The following is a 22,648-nucleotide window of genomic DNA, read 5'->3' as shown; positions in this document are numbered from 1 at the left end:
ACCCGGATGTCCATGCCAACTAGTTTTGCACAGTATTGCTCCACACAAATTACATCCAACTATTTACTGTTATGGATCACGATGTATGTTGATGTTACAAATTTTTAAAACATATTAAAAAATTCCCTGATGGCAAAGAGTGTTCTACGACTGCTGACATCTGCTGTCAGGCCAAAATTGATATCTGATCAATTCTGCACCGAATATACGAGGTCTGTTAGAAAACTATCCCACCTTTTTATTTTTTACAAAAACTATATGGATTTGAACCATGTGCGCTTGCATCAGCCAAGCTTGAACCTTCGTGCGCATGCGTGAGTTTTTTCACATCTGTCGGCTGCGTCATTCGCCTGTGAGCAGGCTTTGAGTGAGCACTGGTCCACCCCTCTCATCGGATTTTTATTGTGAGGAAAATGTCTGAACGATTTGGAGCTTTGCTGCATCAAATTTTTCCAGAAACTGTGAGAGACAGTTAGGTGGAAACCATTCAGAAGATTCAGACGGCTTTCAGGGACAAATCAAATCAAATCAATTTTATTTATATAGCGTCAAATCACAACAAACAGTTCCCCCAAGGCGCTTTATATTGTAAGGCAAGGCCATACAATAATTACGGAAAAACCCCAACGGTCAAAACGACCCCCTGTGAGCAAGCACTTGGCGACAGTGGGAAGGAAAAACTCCCTTTTAACAGGAAGAAACCTCCAGTAGAACCAGGCTCAGGGAGGGGCAGTCTTCTGCTGGGACTGGTTTTAAGCCTAATCTTAAAAGTAGAGAGGGTGTCTGTCTCCCTGATCTGAATTGGGAGCTGGTTCCACAGGAGAGGAGCCTGAAAGCTGAAGGCTCTGCCTCCCATTCTACTCTTACAAACCCTAGGAACTACAAGTAAGCCTGCAGTCTGAGAGCGAAGCGCTCTATTGGGGTGATATGGTACTATGAGGTCCCTAAGATAAGATGGGACCTGATTAATCAAAACCTTATAAGCAAGAAGAAGAATTTTAAATTCTATTCTAGAATTAACAGGAAGCCAATGAAGAGAGGCCAATATGGGTGAGATATGCTCTCTCCTTCTAGTCCCTGTCAGTACTCTAGCTGCAGCATTTTGAATTAACTGAAGGCTTTTCAGGGAACTTTTAGGACAACCTGATAATAATGAATTACAATAGTCCAGCCTAGAGGAAATAAATGCATGAATTAGTTTTTCAGCATCACTCTGAGACAAGACCTTTGTGATTTTAGAGATATTGCACAAATGCAAAAAAGCAGTCCTACATATTTGTTTAATATGCGCATTGAATGACATATCCTGATCAAAAATGACTCCAAGATTTCTCACAGTATTACTAGAGGTCAGGGTAATGCCATCCAGAGTAAGGATCTGGTTAGACACCATGTTTCTAAGATTTGTGGGGCCAAGTACAATAACTTCACTTTTATCTGAATTCTATCCGATTCTATGGGGATCACACAGATTAAAGAGTGTTACAACCGGTTTAAAGACGGCGCACAATGGCTGAGGGCACGCCGTGCTCCGAGCGGCGATCGACAGGATGAAACAACTAGATCATTTCCAAACTGAATGCTGTGTTGATCCGGGACGTCGTCTGACTATTACAGAAATGGCAGAAGATGTGGACATAGCACTTTTTCGCCACATTCCACTGTTACAGGAGTTTTTGTCATGGAAAGAGCAGCGGAGGAATTCGCCACGAAGCCGCTCATGGCGCGGGACGAAAGCACCTCCGTGTTGGTCTCACAGGATATGTTCTAATATGTCCAGCTCTTGCACCATTTGGAAGATTCAGACGGCTTTCGGTGTCTTTTCAGTCGTGTGACTATCCGAGAAATTGTGGACGAGCTGGACATGCCACAACATGTCCTGTGAGGCTTCATCACGGCGTTGCTTTTTGTCCCGTGCCATGAGCGGCGCCGTCTCGACGCTCAAATTCCTCCGCATGTCTTTTCATGACAAAAACTCCTGTAACAGTGGAATGTGCCGAAAAAGTACTATGTCCACATCTTCTGCCATTTCTCTGGTAGTCAGACGATGTCCCAGATCAACACAGCGTTCACTTTGGAAATGATCTGGTCGTTTCAGCCTGTCAATCGCCGCTCGGAGCGCGGCGCGCCCTCCACCATTGTGCGCCGTCTTTAAACCGGTTATAACACTCCTTAGTCTGTGTGATCCCCATAGAATCGTCCCTGAAAGCCGTCTGAATCTTCCGATGGTTTCCACCTAACTGTCTCTCACAGTTTCTGGAAAAATGTGATGCAGCAAAGCTCCAAATCGTTCAGACATTTTCCTCACAATAAAAATCCGATGAGATGGGTGAACCAGTGCTCACTCAAAGCGTGCTCACAGGCGAATGACGCAACCGACAGGAGTGAAAAAACTCACACATGCGCACAAAGGTTCAAGCGTGGCTGATGCAAGCGTACATGATTCAAATCCATATGGTTTTTGCAAAAAATAAAAAGGTCTGCTAGTTTTCTAACAGACCTCGTATAGACATCAATCAAAGACGGGCGATGGGAGATGACCTTAAAGGAGGAAAAAACCCCTCTGTGACCTTCTGACTCCTTCAATGCTGTCATTAAAGGCCCACCCATAAACATATTTATCTCCAACAACGGCCTGCGATTTGACAGATGAATCTTTATCCAGACTCACTGGCCAACATATAGCTTTGTTTAAAGATGTCCGTCCGCAAGTTGGTCCTTGTCCACATAACATGCTTTGTCCATGACACGCAGTCTGGTGTGTGTGTGTGTGTGTGTGTGTGTGTGTGTGTGTGTGTGTGTGTGTGTGTGTGTGAGAGAGAGAGAGAGAGAGAGACTTCAGCTGTGTATCCTGTCCCTTGTGCAAGCAGCTGAAATGTCCACCGGTGTGCTTCAACATAATCACTGGAACACGTAGAAAATTTATGAAATCAAAGATTTTAGTTTTAGTTACAAAAAGGTGACCAGGCTCAGCCTCTGCACATAGACTCGTGGGGCACATTTCACCTGATTACACATAATTAATCCTTAGTATAATCAGAGACCCCCTTGTGGTTTACTCACTGGGGAAGACAACAATGATGTGGACCCTGAAGTAGCCTGCAGTATGTGGTGTGCAGTACTCCTGCTTTACAGTTTACCCCACAGAGTGCTGTTCTACTATGACTGATCACCCATGATCCAAAAAAAGTGCACAAGACAGGATGAAACAGCTTAACCCCCCCCCCCCCCCCCCCCCCCCCCCCCCTACACGGAACAGGCTGGTTACTGAAGAGCAGACCAGGTTAACTCGCCCGGGGACAGAGGCATGACAGCTGGTCTGAGGAATCAGGCTGACTTATAAAGTGCAGATCTGGCATCCTGCTCATGTTCAACAGTAAAGGCAGCGCTAAAGAGGCCACTGAACAATAGGAAGGAGCTGTACTCTCAGCCAGACATGATCCAGCTGTTAAACTTTAGAATAATAATAATAACCTTTATTTAACCAGGTAGAATTCCACTGAGATCGAAACCTCTTTTACAAGGATCACCTGGAACATTGGTGATAAATAAAGTACAATCAACTTGGTCATAATAACATTGCACACGATGTAAAGTCTCAGGCAGGTCTGGATTTAGAAACAGGCACTGAGCAAAAGAATCCCGTTCTTGATCTCGTAAAACAGACCACGGCCCGGTTTCATAAAACAGTCTAATCTTGCTCAGTTGAATAAACTCACTTAGTTGACTAGTTTTTTTTACGTTAGTTGTTGCGCAAAGGACTTAGTCGGCTGAAGTTTCACGTTACCCGACTAAAGCTTTTAGCCTGATACAGAGGAGGCTGATCTTATTTTACTCAATAAAACTTCAGTGTCTTACCTCAAAAAACGGCAGCAATCGTACCAAAACACTCAAGACCTCCCCGTGTTGCTCCTGTTCCTGGTTGCAGCAGACAACTGTGGTGATGTGTTTGTGACCGTTCTCATGCGAGTCACCGGGTGCTGCTGTTATGATGAGCAACGCTGTGTGCACAAAAAGGCTTGATGTAAGTGTAGAAGAAGAAACAGAAGAATGAAACTGCTCGGCTAAGTGCTAAGCACATCGTTTTGCAGTTCGTATGGTCCATAAATGTTAATAAAGCCACTTAATGAAAGGCTGGATAGTTCATGACAATGACCAACCTGGAAGTGAACAAAACTGTCGTGCATGGAGCAGTCTCTCGGAAATGGAACACGTGTGGCCGTTATGCCCGTGAAAACAGTTGACTATGGTAAGACAGCTAATCTACGAGTTTAGCCATTGGTGTGAAACAGTGATTAGACGGATAATGTTGGATGACTAACTGTAGTCCACTAATGAAGTTTAGTAGGCTGAAAGATTAGGTTGCTTTATGAAACCGGACCCTGAAGGTGTTCAAGGAGGTGTAGAAGAATTTTTAGGTCCATATTTGAACTGTGATGAACTATCAAGTGTCCTGATCCGAACTGTATGTCCTCTGGTTGAACTAGCAGGTGTTCAACCCAAAAAAAGGGCTCTATTAGTCATTTAGTCTGTCAGGGGCTTTCCAAGGCCTTTTAGGTGCTTTCCCGCAGGCCGCGTGCAGGGGCCTCAGGCCAGCTGCACGTGTGGCTGAGGCCACGTGCGGAGGGGGCCTCAGGCCAGCTGCACCTGTGGCTGAAGGTCTTTTAAAAAAATCAGTTGTAAATCCTTCATGTTTTAATGGGAGCGTTTGTCACATTGAAATAATGGCCTAACACCTGCTTAGGGTTCACTAGAGGACGCTTCCAATAGAAAACCATGTCTTGGGAATGAAATAAATAAAAAAGTCGAAGGAGGAGCGATGCCCGCGGGTCTCCAATAAATAGACGAGCGCGGTTGTCATATTTAGTCTCTCTAGAGGACTCAGTTTGTCTAAGCTTTGTGTCGAAGGCTTAAATAAACTTAAAAACTGTGCATTTTATCTTGCTTAAGGCTGAATTATTCTAAAGTGTTGTGTCATTTTCTAGCATATCACTTGCAATTAGTTTGTGTTATCTAAAAGACGACATCCTGAGAAGACTAAAGACGAGCCGCGACAGAACTTGGCGAGCCAGCTTCAGGAGGGTCCAGGGGCATTCCGGCAGCCTGGGGCAGTCCAGCTCATCCCTCCAGACCGTAAATAACAGTGATCACGACTAAAAGGTAAGCAGAAACCTTTTATAATTTCTGCACGATCTGGAGGAGTGAGTCGGGATTTCCGCCCAAGTTGACAGGTGATATTTTTAATTGCCTCTTACCCAAAAGAACCTGGACTAAGAAAATTGATAAGAGACTAAAAAAGATAAGATTGAAAATTATCAGGCCTTGTAGATAAAATGCTCAGAAGGTGTGTGTGTTCCCGGGAAAAAGAATGTCTGTGTGAGTGAAAGGTCAGGAATGTTCATGAACTCTGGTGCGGAAAGAGTGCGTGGAGAACTAACCTGGATGCTTGGGGAATAATTGGTGTTGAAATTCGTTACTAACGTGCCGGCTGATAGCATGCGCTGTAGGGGTTAATTTAGGGGAGTATACTGACAAATAGATACAAGATAATACAAGGTTATTTAAAGAGTTTAACAGAGACTGAAGTGAAATAAGTGAGAAAAAAGAGTTTAACAAGAGAATACGTGCAGAGAAAGCACAAGATAAGCGCCTGAGGGGGCGCAGTAGAAATACCGTACATGATAAAGAGATTTAAAGAGGAAAGTGCAAAGTGGCACCGCTGACAGTAAGTAAAAGAGCTCAATAAAGGACGTCATTTTTTAAGAAAAGAGAAAAACTATAAAAAAAATAAAAAAAAATAAATGAAGAGTTAGTGCAGAATACATGAGAATTAATGAAGCAGAAAATAGTGCAGTAAGGCACCAGATACACGCTTGTGGGGCGTGGGAGAAGAATAAGTAATTAAGTACACAGTAATATGAGTTTTTTATAAGACAAGAAAAAGAGTATTTTCAGTGCAAAGGCACATTAAGCTCACGAGGAGCTCAGTAAGTGAAAAAAAAAAGGTAGAAGAAAGTGCAGAAAGGCACAGGATACGCACGCGAGGCGCGGTAAGGCGTAGAAATAAATGAAATATTGTATGCTCAGAAAGGAGCTTGTGAAAATAATATAGTAAGCACAGGATACGCACGCGAGGCGCGGTAAGGCGTAGAAGTAAATGAAATATTGTATGCTCAGAAAGGAGCTGGTGAAAAATAATATATTAAGCACAGGATACGCACGCGAGGCGCGGTAAGGCGTAGAAGTAAATGAAATATTGTACGCTCAAAGAGGGCTTGAAAAAAGTAATATATGAAGTTGCTGACAGCGCCGGAGAAGCTGTCTAACGTGAAGAAGAGATACATGCTTAAACAGAACACATTGGTGTTAAGTGAATAAAAAGGTTGTTTAAAGCCGCGGAGTGAAAAGTGGCAGAAGTCTAGATAGAGATATATAGAAAGTTGTTTTTAATAATTTTTGTGTATAAAGCTGTTGAAAATTGTGTGTGGGAGAGTGGAGAGTAAGCGGGGAGGTGCAAGCAAAAAGCTGTGAAGGCTTGCAAGCTGGCTGACATACAAGATTAATGTGAAAGAGTACGAGGGGGAGGTATTTAGACCCAACAGGAGGACTTGGGAGGTGCATGACAGGCAGAGAGGAAAGTGTGAAACAGAGACAGTGAAGAAAAAGACAGGAGAAGAGTGCTATGTAAATACAGAGAAGGTAGATATTATTTCAAAGAGAGAAAACTAATAAACATAGCAGAAAAAGACGAGAAGCAGAAAGTTAAAAAAAAAAAATTAGAAGGAAAATAGAAAGTCGGGAGCAAAGACATTAGGAGGTGTTAGGGTTGTAAGAGGATTAAATAAATAAAGTTGGTTATAAATCAAAAGAGTTAAAGCTTAGATTATAGTGAAAAAGCTGACAGACTGATCAATGCTTGGGACAGTCATTGATGGGAGACTTAAGTGATGATGAAATAATACTCCCAGAACATTACTTGACTGACGGAGACATCGAAACCCAGGGAATCAGGACACATTTTTGGCTGGAAAGGACCTATTTTGACAGGGTAGGAGCAGAACATTGGCAGGACGAACAAGAGATCAATCAGAAATTATGGCAGATTACTAAGGTAATCAATCTGAAGCAAAAGAAAGAACAATTCCCTCTAATTAATTGGGAGCTGCTGATAAGACGTCTGTGGCATCAGGGTTTAACCCCGTGGCTGGAGCTGCTTTGTGCTGACCCTAATAAAGAACTTAGCATACCATTAAATCATTTAGTAACACTACCAACCGATCCAGGTGAAGAACTGTTTCCTAGGTTGACTCTGACTGTGGTCCCAAGGAAGGTTCGGTGGGAAGCAGGTAAATTTTCATATTTAGTTAAAGAGAAAGAAGACGGGCATAGCAGTTGGAAATTTAATCCTTTTAAGGGTTTAAAATACAAAACAGGTGTTACAGCCAGCAAGTTATTGGTCTGGATCAGGACAGCCCCTGAGGGACTACCAGAACACCATAGAAACACCTCACATAGCGTTTGTCAGGGTTACATGGGTAACTCTCAAGGTCAAGGTTGGGAAAGTACCCCGCTAGACTTAGTACTAAGAAAATATCCAGGAAAACGCACTAAGGCCAACCAATGTATGAGAAAGTGGCACAAAAGGTCACATGGGGGCAGGCAATGGCCTTTGGTGGGATCATTTGATCCGGTGATGTGTGAAGCAGTTGCGGTAGAAATACAGAAAAAAGAAATTAAAGATCAGCAGAAGAACGTAAAAAACAACAAAAAACGCACTGAAGAAAAAGAAGTTTTGGCCTTGTTCAAGCAGGAAGCACAGAGGCTACAGCAGAAAAGAGAAAAAATGACAGAGGAAAGATCCAAAGAGACTAAAGCCAGTGCACCGAGCTGGGAAGCAGAGCCACCCCCATATAAACGTCATGATATGGGAAAGACAGCTGGACAATTTGTATTAGGAACTCGTGAAGAGGACCAAGGCATGGATGTGGAGGGCAAATTCACACTGACACTAAAAGCTCGAGAGCCACAAGGGGACAGGTCCTCAGTCTGTCAAATGGATCATACAAGGTCTCCAAGTCCGAAAGTAAGTGGTCGCACACCACGACCAGCAGGGGGGGCCACAAATAACAGTGACACGGAGGCAGACGAGGATAAAGAGAGAGACCTGAAAACCGTCCCCTCCCACCATAAGTCAGCCGACTGGACCTTCACAGGCTATAGAGGCTCCGAAGAGTGGCACAAGAGCTTCTGTGACACACTGGATCTGGCCAGAAGAGATAATGAAGAACTAGCTGAGCAGCTTCGGCTAGCGAAGGAAAGAATACAAAGACATAGGGACGCCGAGGAAAGAAGAATATTACAACAATCGACGCCCAATCAAGGGAATCACATTATAGAGCCACCCACCCGAAAAATTTCTGGTGAGATCATCATTGAGACTGCAAAAGAGGCCCGACTCAGGCAAAGACAACAATGTGTAGCCAAAGACATAGCGGCTTTAGAACAGAATATAACCGACTGGATGGACTGCCTGGAACCTGTCAGTCGCACTCAATCTGGAAGACAGTATGGAGTCCGCACAGAAGAAGAGGAGGACGAAGACCTCATATGCCCATTGGTGGTTAGAAATGGTCATCATGTGTATACCCCATGGAGCTGGACAGACATGGTGGGGCTGGCCAACAGACTGCCAGACATCACCCAAGGAGCTGGGAGATGGATAACTGCCTTAGAAGAAGGCACTGTAGGGGTAACCTTGTCTTTAGGTGACATAAAAGCCTTGCTAATGCATGTCATGGGAAAACATGACACTGAAGAATTAGCAGGAAAGGTTGGACTAACACAAATGATGGGCACTAATCAACATGATGAAGTCCCCTTTAATCGCTATAGAAACTCCATGTGGGAAGGACTGAGAAGAAAGTACCCTGAGGTCTTGGATCCCTCTAAATTGGATGATGAGGAGTGGACACCTGAAGAGTGCCCAAAGAAGTTCCTGCACCGATTCCAGAAAAGATGGGCGGAGGAAACAGGAAATGCATGGAACCATTCTCCAGCAACTGAAATCCTGTTTAAAATAACTGTAAAAAAGGCTCTACCAGATGAGGTTCAGAAAGCCCTAGATGGAGTTGTGGGACTATCGAAAATGAATTGGGCTTTATACTCTGAGCATATTTGTCACCATCTTGAAATTTACAAGAAAGAAAAACAAAAAGAAGAAGATGCAGCAAAATCCCTGACGAAAAAATTGGTGCAGATGCAGTTGGGAGAGCTAACCAAAGTCAAGAAAGAAAAAACAAAGACCCAGGCACCAATGATGACCCCTGTTCCTTCTGAGTCGGCAAGCCTAGGCCCTACGGCAAACACTGCTGCCACCATACAGGCACCTGTGGTAACAGCCACACAGAGCCCCCAAGGGGCAGCAGGGAGCACTGCTGCAGGAGAAGTCTCAGCACCAGTGGAGCATCACTATCACTACCATAGCACTGGCACACCCGGAAATGGACCCACCTACAGTCATGGGTGGAGAGGAGAGTCACGGAACTTTCACGGTCAAAGAGGAGGGTGGCGAAGAGGATCTCGCCAACCTTCATTTGGAAACAGATTCCAAAACTCAGCTCCCAGGAACAGTCAAGCGGGACCGCCTATGGGACCAACACCCCCAATAGGGGATCAACCCTCTAATGAGTGTTGGAGCTGTGGACAACCTGGACATCGAATGAGAAATTGTCCGGCCCGACCTTGGGTTGGACCCTCTGCCTATTGGCAATAGGGAGGCCTAGAGAAGACAGAGGGGGAAACGGTGGCATTGGCTATTTCGATGATACCTAAGGAAGAGCCAACCGTCACCGTTAATATACAAAACAGAGATTTCCCTTTCATGGTGGATACAGGGGCAACATACTCTTGCATAGGGAAAATGGGCGCTCATCTCCCCCTCTCTGGGTCTGTAATTAAGACCATCGGCTTCTCTGGGAAAACTCAAATAATACCTTTTACACGCCCACTTCCTGTAACGATTGCAGGAAAAACAATTGAAGCACCCCTGTTATACTCACAAAATACACCTGTGAATTTGCTGGGAAGAGACATTTTATGTAAGCTACAAACCCAGATAGTGTGTACCCATCAAGGACTGCAAATACACTTTCCTGACGAAGCACTCGCCAACCTTATGGTGCTTATGGACATGGAAAACAAGGTCCGACCTGTGCAACCCATGGTATACTGGCTGAAGTTACAACCAGAAAATTCAAATCTTCAACTGGAATGGGAAAAATGGAAGCCCTGGGCCGAACAACACTATGAAGCAGTATATACACCTAGTTTACCTTTACATGTCACCCTGATGTTCGATGCCAAACAAGAACAAACTGACTATGCATGCTGCTGGGATGCATTGATGAATCAACGGCTGTTTCACATAACCACCACAGAAATTTATTTAGGCCCCCAAGGGGCCGCAGCTTCTGTCAAGCTAACTTCAGCTGAACAACAATGGTATCAAGTGCCGAATGCCACACCTCATGTGACCCTTTTAGTCTCTGAAAAGTACGAATCCCATGACCTAGGTCCAATGGTAAAGACAGTCTCAGAAGTTGAAGAATGGCAAAACATGGAAAGTCCACAAGTACATCTGTCAAAAGACCAGCAGTTTGTACGAATTAATTTAAAAGTAAATGATGAGGCTATAGCTCAAAAAGTGGAGCTCAATCCTAGACCAGAGGGACAGATGGTGTTATCGGCCCAACAAGAGAAATTGTTAGAGCAAATACCACCAGTGGTGTGGTCCAAAAGCAAAACGGATGTAGGACTAGTAAAAACAGCCTTACCAGTAAAAATAAAAGTAAAACCGGGAGCAAAACTGCCTCACCAAAGGCAGTATCCATTAAAACCTCAGGTTATTGAAGGCATAAAACCAGTAATTAAGGGACTAATGGCAGCTGGAGTTCTAATAAAAACTGCAAGCCCATGCAATACTCCTATCTATCCTATCCCTAAAAACAATACCAAAGAGTATCGGCTGGTACATGATCTGCGTCCTATCAATGCAATAATAGAAATGGATGCACCTATAGTACCTGATCCGCATACTATACTATCAAGCATCCCTGCTGGAGCAAAATGGTACACAGTAATCGATCTGTGTTCAGCCTATTTCAGTGTGCCTGTGCACCCAGACTCACAACATTTGTTTGCATTCACATTTCTGGGACAACAGCTAACGTATACACGGCTACCTCAGGGACTGAACCTGTCCCCAGCCATCTTTAACAAAGTCCTGGCTGAAGATTTACAACACCTTGACATACCCAGTACATTGGTGCAATATATGGATGATCTCCTTATTGCATCAGAGACTCAAGAACAGTGTGAAAAAGATTCATTAATTGTATTGCATGCATTGGCAGATGGAGGTCATAAAGTAAGTAAGGACAAATTGCAGTTCTGCAAACAACAAGTAGAATACTTGGGAAGACAGTTGTGTGGGACCACGCGATGTATAGCCCCAAGCCAAGTGGAGGCTATAATCAAGGCTCCCAAACCCCAAACAGTGGGACAGATGCTTTCATTCCTTGGGATGGCAGGGTACAGTCGGCCGTGGATTTGTGATTATGCTATAAAAACTGCACCTTTGCGTGCCATGATTAGAGCAGTGGGGCAAACAAGCAATGCAGCTCTCCTCGTCTGGACAGATCAGGCAACGGGAGCTTTTGAGGCCCTAAAAACAGACATGCAATCTGCTCCCGCGTTAGGTAACCCAGATTATGGGAAACCTTTCCATTTGTATGTTACTGAAAAAGCTGGTTATGCTTGTGCTGTACTAATGCAGGAAACACATGAAGGAAAACAACCATTGGCCTATTATAGTACAAAGCTTGACAACATTGAAACAGGATTGCCACCATGCTATCAGGGTCTAGCAGCAGCTGCCTTTGCATTTCAAAAAGCATCATCCATAATCATGGGACATGCAGTAACGTTGTACACGTCGCATCAGTTACATGCCCTGCTAACCAGTCAACGTTTTGTCTTAACACAAGCTAGACGCACTGGATATGAAGTTGTGTTGTCCGCTCCAGAAATAACAATACAACGTTGTCACACGGTGAATCCCGCCACCAAATTGACCACACCGTTAGATGGTACTCCACATAACTGTGTGGCAGAGACAGAGAAATTTTTGAGAGCCAGAGAACATTTGTATAATCACGCCATAGATGCAGATCTAACCCTGTTCGTGGATGGCTCATGCTTTCGGGATGCCGCGGGATTGCATGCGGGTATGGGGATTGTTAAACTAAACACGGATGGCGAGACCTTTGAATTACTGGAGTCCCAAGGAATTGATCAGCCTTGTTCAGCCCAACTGGCAGAAATCAAAGCCTTAACTATGGCTTGCCAGATAGCTAAAGATCAACGTGTTAATATCTACACAGACTCAGCCTACGCTTATGGCGTATGTCATGTACATGCAAACATTTGGAAACAAAGGGGATTCCTGAGAGCAGATGGCACCCCTGTCACTCATGGAGAAGCGATTTCCCAACTGTTACAAGCTCTCCAATTACCGTCTGAGGTAGCCATCATTAAATGTGCAGGTCATCAAAAGAATAATAACATCATAGCTCAAGGTAACAACCTAGCAGATGACGCAGCGCGCAAAGGAGCACAAGGAGAAAATATGTTTCCCCTGCTAACCATCCAAGATTGTGCCCCACTGGTTTCACTTGACGCACTGATAGTGGCTCAAAGTAGGGCCAGTGGAGAAGAAAAACGAATGTGGGTTAAACGAGGCGCTATTGAGACACGCAGTCAGGGGCCAGCAGACAAGCTGTGGCGCAGTAGTCATGGACATTTTGTGTTACCCACCAATTTATTACGACATGCAATCATTTGGGCCCACGGACCCGATCATTGTTCGCGAGTCCAAATTATGAACAAACTAAAAGCTGTCTGGTGGTCACCATATATGGCAGCAACAGTGGACCGTTTGTTGAATGAGTGTGAGGTATGTGCACAGTACAATGTCCGGAAATCATTCACAGCCCCTTTACCCCACATTCCGGTCCCTGATGGGCCATTCAGACATCTTATGATGAATTTCATAGACATGGGAGCTGAAAACCGAGTTAAACGAATGAGATATGTTTTGGTAGTGATATGCAGATTCAGCCGATGGATTGAGGCAGTAGCCTCTGCAAATCAAGACCATAAAACGGTAGCCAAATTCTTGTGCCGAGACGTCTTTCCAAGATTTGGCATTCCAGATACTATCTCATCTGACAACGGTAGGGCTTTTGTAGCCAAGGTTACACAAGAAACATTCAAACAATTGGGTATCAAACAGAAGTTTGGGTGTGTTTATCACCCCCAATCAAATGGGGCGGTGGAACGGGCTAATGGCATTTTAAAGAACAAACTAGCAAAAATCATAGCAGACAGCAATGGCAAACTAACCTGGCTGGATGCGTTGCCGCTTGCTTTATTGTCAATGCGCTCACAAACTAACCGACTAACCCATTTGACACCATTTGAAGCTCTTACAGGTCGGCCGATGCCTATTCCATACCTGAGAGGACCCTACGAAGGACCATCGCTGGAGCAGCTACAAGACGAATGGCATAATTATCTGAGATAGTTAACCCAAATACACAAAACTATCTTTTTGCAGGTCAAAGGTGCTACAGAAGACAGAGAAGCAGAGATTCCACTTGAAAATCAGAGCATCCAGCCTGGTGATCTGGTTTACGTCAAGGTGTTCAAAAAGAAGTGGGACAGGCCCCGCCGAGAAGGTCCTTTCAAAGTTATTCTTGCCTCACGTACAGCAGTCAAAGTAGACGGTAAGGACACTTGGTTTCATTTAAACCACTGCTGTAGGGTTGGTGGCCCAGCGCCCCTGCGGCCTCGGCAAGCTCGTCTTGGCAGAGCCGCCGGGCCAAGGGGGGAAGCAGGAGAAGCCAGAGACCCTACAGCAGCACCGAGGGATGGCCACGCCTCCCTGCAGCCAGAAGAAGCACCGAGGGAAGGCCACGCCTCCCTGCAGCCAGGCGAACACTGGCCAAGGCGCTCACAGAGACTGATTGAACAAAGACGACGCACAGCTTCAGAGAGTAGTGGATCCCTGCCAGATAGAGCAGCGACAGACTCAGATGCAGACTCAGAAACAACTGGAGACGCAGGCCAACAGACAGACAGAAATACAGACCGACAGATAGACAGGCCACAGGAGACATCAGACTCGGACAGCAACTCAGTAGATTTACCGACAGAAGAACCGCAGGAAGTACAACCCAGACAAAGCACAGATACACCACACATCCCTAGTGACAGCTCATCTAGTGACGGCTCACTTAGTAGCACATCTAGTAGCACATCTCAACAGTCATCAGAGCAATGATTAAGGAATTATTCAAGGGATTGACAATACTACTGGTGGTCAGTATGGGAGAAAATAGACATCCAAAACATACAACGGACTGTGCCGTGGCCATGGCCGCAATAGCAGCTAAACAAGGCATTCTAAACACAGGAAAAACATATAATTTGGTATACATTAAATCAAAAGCCTACAAGAACATAGGAATACAGGGAAAGCTGGGGGATTACATATTAGGCGAAGCCATTAGCATCAAATGTGAAGAGGAGGGAACACTCAACATAGAGGTAATTTGTGATAAAAGAGGATGCAGGGAAACCAAGCAAGACGTAACTGTTACAGTACATGAAGCCACAAAATGGGTAAAAATCAAACCAAGGAAAAAGAGGACAATTAGAAGCCTAGAAACAAGCAGTCACTTAGGGAGATGGGATCCCAGTACAGACCTAGCCCGCACACAAGGGTTGAAGACCAATTTATTTTACCAATGGTTGAAATTTTCGGCTAGGCAGATCAGTGAAAAGCCTTGCATAGCCTGTCACCGGAAAGGTGTGATACCTCAGGCTAAACCCCTACCTGATATCAACAACTGTTATAGGAGTCCCCAACATAACTCAGACCAAGCAGAATGCTATACACAATGTGTTATGAAAATGGCAGTAGGTGATGAAAAATATGCTGCCGACAGTAAACTTTGTCCAGTGCCCCTAAGTACAGAAGGAACCGTTCCACCTATGATTAAAATAGAGAAAGGGATGATACACCCATTCTGTATAGCTAAAGGCTTAGTAGCACAATACATAAGCGATTGGCAGGTAGGGACGACCCAGCCAAAACACCACATACAGTGTATGCAAAAGCAGCAAGAATACAAACCGGCCAAAACAGCATGGAACATTACCGTCTGTCACACCCTGCCAGCAGCAGGCAAACAGTGTGAACAAATAGTACCGGCCACAGGGGGGTCTGTAATTGGACTGAATCTCACCCATGCTTCATGGGTATCTACTCCAAATTTAGCTAAGGGAACCTTACCCTTAGCTGACATCTTTTGGATATGCGGACAAAGAAGGAAACTCCTGTCATCGCTGTCCCCTAATTGGAAGGGCCTTTGTGCTCCTGTGATGCTCACAGGAGCTATAACAGTAATTGAAATGCCAAATTCAATACAACCCATGCCACAGAAACTTCGTAAGAAAAGAGGAATAATGACGTTTAAAACAGACTACAACATCACAGTAAGAAACGGGATACCAGAAGGGATACCCCGACAGTTAGAAGCCATAGACAGTAGCAGAGTTAAAGCAGATGAAGATGCGGATAAATGGGGATGGGCATTGGCTCTGTTCGGGGTTACTCCAAAAATCCGTTCTAGGTTCCAGGAGGTGCAGTGGATTAATTACTTGTGGTATAATCAACAAAGATATTTGAATTGGACATTGGCAGCTGTAGGAGCCTTAACCGAACAACTGCACGCCACCTCGCTAATGACAATGCAAAATAGATTAGCTATCGAGATGATGATGGCTGATGAACAAGGAGTTTGTATTATGATCAAAGCCACCGAATGTTGCACAGCTATTCCCATGCGTACAGGGGAAGATGGAAATTTGACAGAGCTCTTAATCACACTTGAAGAGATGCAACAGGAACTGTTAAGTAACTCCATAGGAGGGAGAAATGAAACTGACGATTCTGGATACATTGTAGGGAATGGAATGAATATTGGCCCACTGTTTTCACTGTTTGGGACTCTGAGGAGAGGGTGGATATCATGGAAAGACTGGTTATACCAGATAGGTGTAATTTTGGCACTAACAGGGGTGGCGGTCTTGCTGGTAATATGTTGTGGTATTCCCTTGATAAAATTTCTGGTCAATAAATTGATTTCATCCACAGTAGGACAGCTCCCACTGTTAGCCATCCGAGCCCTAGAAGAAAGCACAAACGAAACAGACAGAGAACCAGAATATATGGAAATGGATGAAATACCAATTATCCTCCCCGACAGCCCCCAGCTCCCTAATATTGTGGCGTACACCCCAGATAGGGAGGACTGGGATGGACCGTGCTTGGTGATATTGTAGACAAGGAAGAAGACATGCACGCACATTTACATTCACACACATGCACCCACAAAAATGAGGGATAGGATAGACAATATCTGAAAGAATGACATGGAGCTGTAATAATGAACGTATATGTATATTACTAGGACACAGGAGTATGGCTGAGAGACCAGACTCCCCTGATCAGGGACCTATGCCTGATCTGCCTCTATCAAGTCTGATTGGACTCTCAGAACTGTTTGGAGAAGAGGATATACAGGAGGGATGGTCGAGACATGATTGATCGCCACAGCCGCCATCCATCCAGCAGCTAAACCAGTTGGCAACAGAAGGATCTTCATCGTTCCAGCACCTGGCGATGACGGCTTCACAGAATCTGCCTGCAGCAAGAGTCGGCCCGAGGACTCCACCATCACCTGAAGGACCCTTTGGACTCAGGAACACACCCCTTCCGCAGATGCCATGGAGACAGTCACATGTGCCAGTGGCAACGATACCCTCCAGGGGAGGCAGCCAAGGTCGGCCATATGCAGCAACCGCCCGAGTGCATCCTAGACCCAATTCACTGCTAGGACCTGTCCCCAGCTTTCCACCCCCAAGGCAGGAGAGATATTCTGATCAGCCCAGTACCTCTGGAGGAGGATCAGCAGGGGTAGACCTTAGCCGAACTCACTCACCAGGACAGAGGGGAGCTTTGTACAGGCTGCTAAATGCCCAGAGTGTCCCACCCACTTGCCTGTGCGACATCAACAATACTCCCCCCACACACGAAATGCCTTCCCCCTTGTACTTTCTGTCCCCTGGACTGCACAACCTTAATCTGGTCATGGTCACCCCACAGGACATGGCAATCTTGGTTCGAGAGCTTCGTCTTCCACAAGAGTCTGTTCCAAAAACCTTGGAGCAGCTCCTGCCCCTCACAAATCACATTCCCCATGAGCTATTTGAGGAAATCATGCCACAACTAAGTCAGACAGCTGCATACCTGTTCAGGATACACCGTGACAATGCCAACATCTCTTGTGCTCAGGAGGGCCTCCATACTCAACTGTGTGGTCTTCAGTCTAGTATGGACATGCTAGCCTGCATGATGGAGCATATGGAAAGGGAACAGCTAGGGCTGGCCACCACCACCCTGAATGTGGGCAAGAATTCTCTGGGGGCCCTGTACAACCTGGCCAAGCAGCACAAGGAGCTGGAAAGATCCATCAGAGAACTGCACGACTGTCTGAAAGCCAGAATTCCTGATCCTTCCCCCACTACCCCTGAAAGGCCAACCTCCCCATGTTCCCCAACTTCTCCCAAAACTTCAGATGCTGAGTAAATGCTGAGGAGCGCGGACTGACGTAATGGCACTGAACACGGACTATGATCTTGGTTCTTGAGTTTGAATTGCGGACTGGTTTCAGAAATCTGAGTGTAAATAAAACAAAGAAGGATATATGTTAGTAACGAAGGTTGGGTAAATGTCTGTCCTTACCATCATCTGCGTAACACAGATAAAGCTAAATGCATACACATAGATATCACATTGCAAAGTTATAAAAAGGGGACCCTTACACGGCGTGTTTGTAGATTTAGTAGTAAAGATGCACCATAGGGACCCTTTTTTTTTTCTTAAATTATAGCATGCCTCAAGAGACATGCATTGCCTAAATTTGGTGTCTGGCCAAAACGGGCATTAGAAAACAAGCTGAAAAAGAAGAAAAACAAAGTGGAGAATGTTGAGAAATGGCCTATAATGAAAACCATTATACGATTGACTAAGGCAAATTACTTAAGGACGGACATGAAGGGAAACCATTTATTGTGTTTATCATTTAACTAGACATAGCTGCGCTAACCTTAGAATAGTTACTTGATTGGTTGACTAAATAGTGGTAACGTAGGGGTTATTTGATGCATTTAAATAATAAATGTGTGACGCTTTAACAAAATAATATGTAGAACCAAGTATAATGGGTTGGAGCCTCTGGTTGAGTGAGTCAATAGATGCCAGAAGATGATTGGTTGCACTGATGTCAATGTGAAGCCTTTACTTTGCCATGATTAAGAGGTTGATGTAACTTGTTTTATGTGGCCATTTTAAGTGCCTTGAATTACACCAAAACTCAATGTTTGAATGTCACCTTGTGTTGATATAATCCAGCTAATTGCTCACCTTGTGCCTTAGTATGTAGGTTCACCTGCACTGCAATATATTTACCGTGTGAAGTATCACTGATATTCATATCCGCACCAGAGTTATCAGTAAGTCGAGTGCTGTGTTTTTCTTTTTTATTGCGATGCACAAATGAGGATGTCTTGTCAGTAAACAACCCAAGAGTATAGTTGATGTAATGAGACTCTTTCGAGTCCCAGAGGAGGGACTGTAGAAGAATTTTTAGGTCCATATTTGAACTGTGATGAACTATCAAGTGTCCTGATCCGAACTGTATGTCCTCTGGTTGAACTAGCAGGTGTTCAACCCAAAAAAAGGGCTCTATTAGTCATTTAGTCTGTCAGGGGCTTTCCAAGGCCTTTTAGGTGCTTTCCCGCAGCCACACGTGCAGGGGCCTCAGGCCAGCTGCACGTGTGGCTGAGGCCACGTGCGGAGGGGGCCTCAGGCCAGCTGCACCTGTGGCTGAAGGTCTTTTAAAAAAATCAGTCGTAAATCCTTCATGTTTTAATGGGAGCGTTTGTCACATTGAAATAATGGCCTAACACCTGCTTAGGGTTCACTAGAGGACGCTTCCAATAGAAAACCATGTCTTGGGAATGAAATAAATAAAACAGTCGAAGGAGGAGCGATGCCCGCGGGTCTCCAATAAATAGACGAGCGCGGTTGTCATATTCAGTCTCTCTAGAGGACTCAGTTTGTCTAAGCTTTGTGTCGAAGGCTTAAATAAACTTAAAAACTCTGTGCATTTTATCTTGCTTAAGGCTGAATTATTCTAAAGTGTTGTGTCATTTTCTAGCATATCACTAGCAATTAGTTTGTGTTATCTAAAAGACGACATCCTGAGAAGACTAAAGACGAGCCGCGACAGAGGTCAGTCTGGGCAGTTTCAGTTTGGACTGGAGAACGTTCCAAACAGAGAGAGCTGAGAAACTAAAGGCATTCTTTCCTGCTTCAGTGCGAACACGAGGTACACGAAAGCATAACATGTCATTCAAGCACAGAGCATAACGGCTTTCAGATCTCTGAAGTAAACTGGATAAATAGGTCGGAACCAGACCAGTAAGAGTTTTGTTCATCCAATGGGCATAACGCCTGGCAGACAAAGAGGGTTAATACAAATACAAAATATAAAAAATTTCTAAAATTATACTGGTCAATAAAAAAAAAAAAAATTTCTTGCATGGACTTTGAGAACAGCCACCATGACCCAGACCTGGACAAGTATCAGAAAAAGAATGAATGAATGAAATTAAATAAAGATAAACATTTTGTGTGCATTACAGTGAAGATGTCTTGTATCTTTCACAAGACATCTTGCCTCTACTGGTGGTTGGCTCTCACTGCGGTATTGTATCACTTCCTGTTCCGGAGCACAGCGGTGTTTTTCTGTATCTGTTAGCTGTTTAATCTGCGCAGTTAGATTGATCTAGTTATCTAGATTACGATTTGTTTCCCAGTGTAATCTTTACGTGCCTTAACTAAAGCACTCCTTCTGCTGAATCACCTCTAAATTATTTACACATTATTCACTTTGCGTGTTTTTAGGAATCCGCTAGCTTAGCATAGCTACTAGCTCTTAGCCGATTTAGCATGGCGGCTTCTCCTGTCTCTCCCGCACTTTTCTGCTCTGGGTGTGAAATGTTTAGTTATTCCTCGGCCTCCTTTAGCAGTAACGGTACTTGTAATAAGTGTAGCTTATTCGTAGCTTTGGAGGCCAGGCTGGGCGAATTGGAGACTCGGCTCCGCACCGTGGAAAATTCTACAGCTAGCCAGGCCCCTGTAGTCGGTGCGGACCAAGGTAGCTTAGCCGCCGTTAGTTCCCCCCTGGCAGATCCCGAGCAGCCAGGAAAGCAGGCTGACTGGGTGACTGTGAGGAGGAAGCGTAGCCCTAAACAGAAGCCCCGTGTACACCGCCAACCCGTTCACATTTCTAACCGTTTTTCCCCACTCGACGACACACCCGCCGAGGATCAAACTCTGGTTATTGGCGACTCTGTTTTGAGAAATGTGAAGTTAGCGACACCAGCAACCATAGTCAGTTGTCTTCCGGGGGCCAGAGCAGGCGACATTGAAGGAAATTTGAAACTGCTGGCTAAGGCTAAGCGTAAATTTGGTAAGATTGTAATTCACGTCGGCAGTAATGACACCCGGTTACGCCAATCGGAGGTCATTTAAATTAACATTAAATCGGTGTGTAACTTTGCAAAAACAATGTCGGACTCTGTAGTTTTCTCTGGGCCCCTCCCAGTTTAGCCGCATGTTCTCCTTGAATTGCTGGCTGTCTGAGTGGTGTCCAAAAAATGAGGTGGGCTTCATAGATAATTGGCAAAGCTTCTGGGGAAAACCTGGTCTTGTTAGGAGAGACGGCATCCATCCCACTTTGGATGGAGCAGCTCTCATTTCTAGAAATCTGGCCAATTTTCTTAAATCCTCCAAACCGTGACTATCCAGGGTTGGGACCAGGAAGCAGAGTTGTAGTCTTACACACCTCTCTGCAGCTTCTCTCCCCCTGTCATCCCCTCATTACCCCATCCCCGTAGAGACGGTGCCTGCTCCCAGACTACCAATAACCAGCAAAAATCTATTTAAGCATAAAAATTCAAAAAGAAAAAATAATATAGCACCTTCAACTGCACCACAGACTAAAACAGTTAAATGTGGTCTATTAAACATTAGGTCTCTCTCTTCTAAGTCCCTGTTGGTAAATGATATAATAATTGATCAACATATTGATTTATTCTGCCTTACAGAAACCTGGTTACAGCAGGATGAATACGTTAGTTTAAATGAGTCAACACCCCCGAGTCACACTAACTGTCAGAATGCTCGTAGCACGGGCCGGGGCGGAGGATTAGCAGCAATCTTCCATTCCAGCTTATTAATTAATCAAAAACCCAGACAGAGCTTTAATTCATTTGAAAGCTTGTCTCTTAGTCTTGTCCATCCAAATTGGAAGTCCCAAAAACCAGTTTTATTTGTTATTATCTATCGTCCACCTGGTCATTACTGTGAGTTTCTCTGTGAATTTTCAGACCTTTTGTCTGACTTAGTGCTTAGCTCAGATAAGATAATTATAGTGGGCGATTTTAACATCCACACAGATGCTGAGAATGACAGCGTCAACACTGCATTTAATCTATTATTAGACTCTATTGGCTTTGCTCAAAAAGTAAATGAGTCCACCCACCACTTTAATCATATCTTAGATCTTGTTCTGACTTATGGTATGGAAATTCAAGACTTAACAGTATTCCCTGAAAACTCCCTTCTGTCTGATCTAATAACATTTACATTTACTCTGATGGACTACCCAGCAGTGGGGAATAAGTTTCATTACACTAGAAGTCTTTCAGAAAGCGCTGTAACTAGGTTTAAGGATATGATTCCTTCTTTATGTTCTCTAATGCCATATACCAACACAGTGCAGAGTAGCTACCTACTCTGCCCTCCGTAAAGCTAGGACATCTTTCTACTCATCACTAATTGAAGAAAATAAGAACAACCCCAGGTTTCTTTTCAGCACTGTAGCCAGGCTGACAAAGAGTCAGAGCTCTATTGAGCTGAGTATTCCATTAACTTTAACTAGTAATGACTTCATGACTTTCTTTGCTAACAAAATTTTAACTATTAGAGAAAAAATTACTCATAACCATCCCAAAGACGTATCGTTATCTTTGGCTGCTTTCAGTGATGCCGGTATTTGGTTAGACTCTTTCTCTCCGATTGTTCTGTCTGAGTTATTTTCATTAGTTACTTCATCCAAACCATCAACATGTTTATTAGACCCCATTCCTACCAGGCTGCTCAAGGAAGCCCTACCATTATTTAATGCTTCGATCTTAAATATGATCAATCTATCTTTGTTAGTTGGCTATGTACCACAGGCTTTTAAGGTGGCAGTAATTAAACCATTACTTAAAAAGCCATCACTTGACCCAGCTATCTTAGCTAATTATAGGCCAATCTCCAACCTTCCTTTTCTCTCAAAAATTCTTGAAAGGGTAGTTGTAAAACAGCTAACTGATCATCTGCAGAGGA

The sequence above is a fragment of the Thalassophryne amazonica genome, chromosome 11 (assembly GCF_902500255.1).
Source record: "Thalassophryne amazonica chromosome 11, fThaAma1.1, whole genome shotgun sequence".
NCBI lineage: Eukaryota > Metazoa > Chordata > Actinopteri > Batrachoidiformes > Batrachoididae > Thalassophryne > Thalassophryne amazonica.
Note: the sequence above shows the minus strand (reverse complement) of the source record.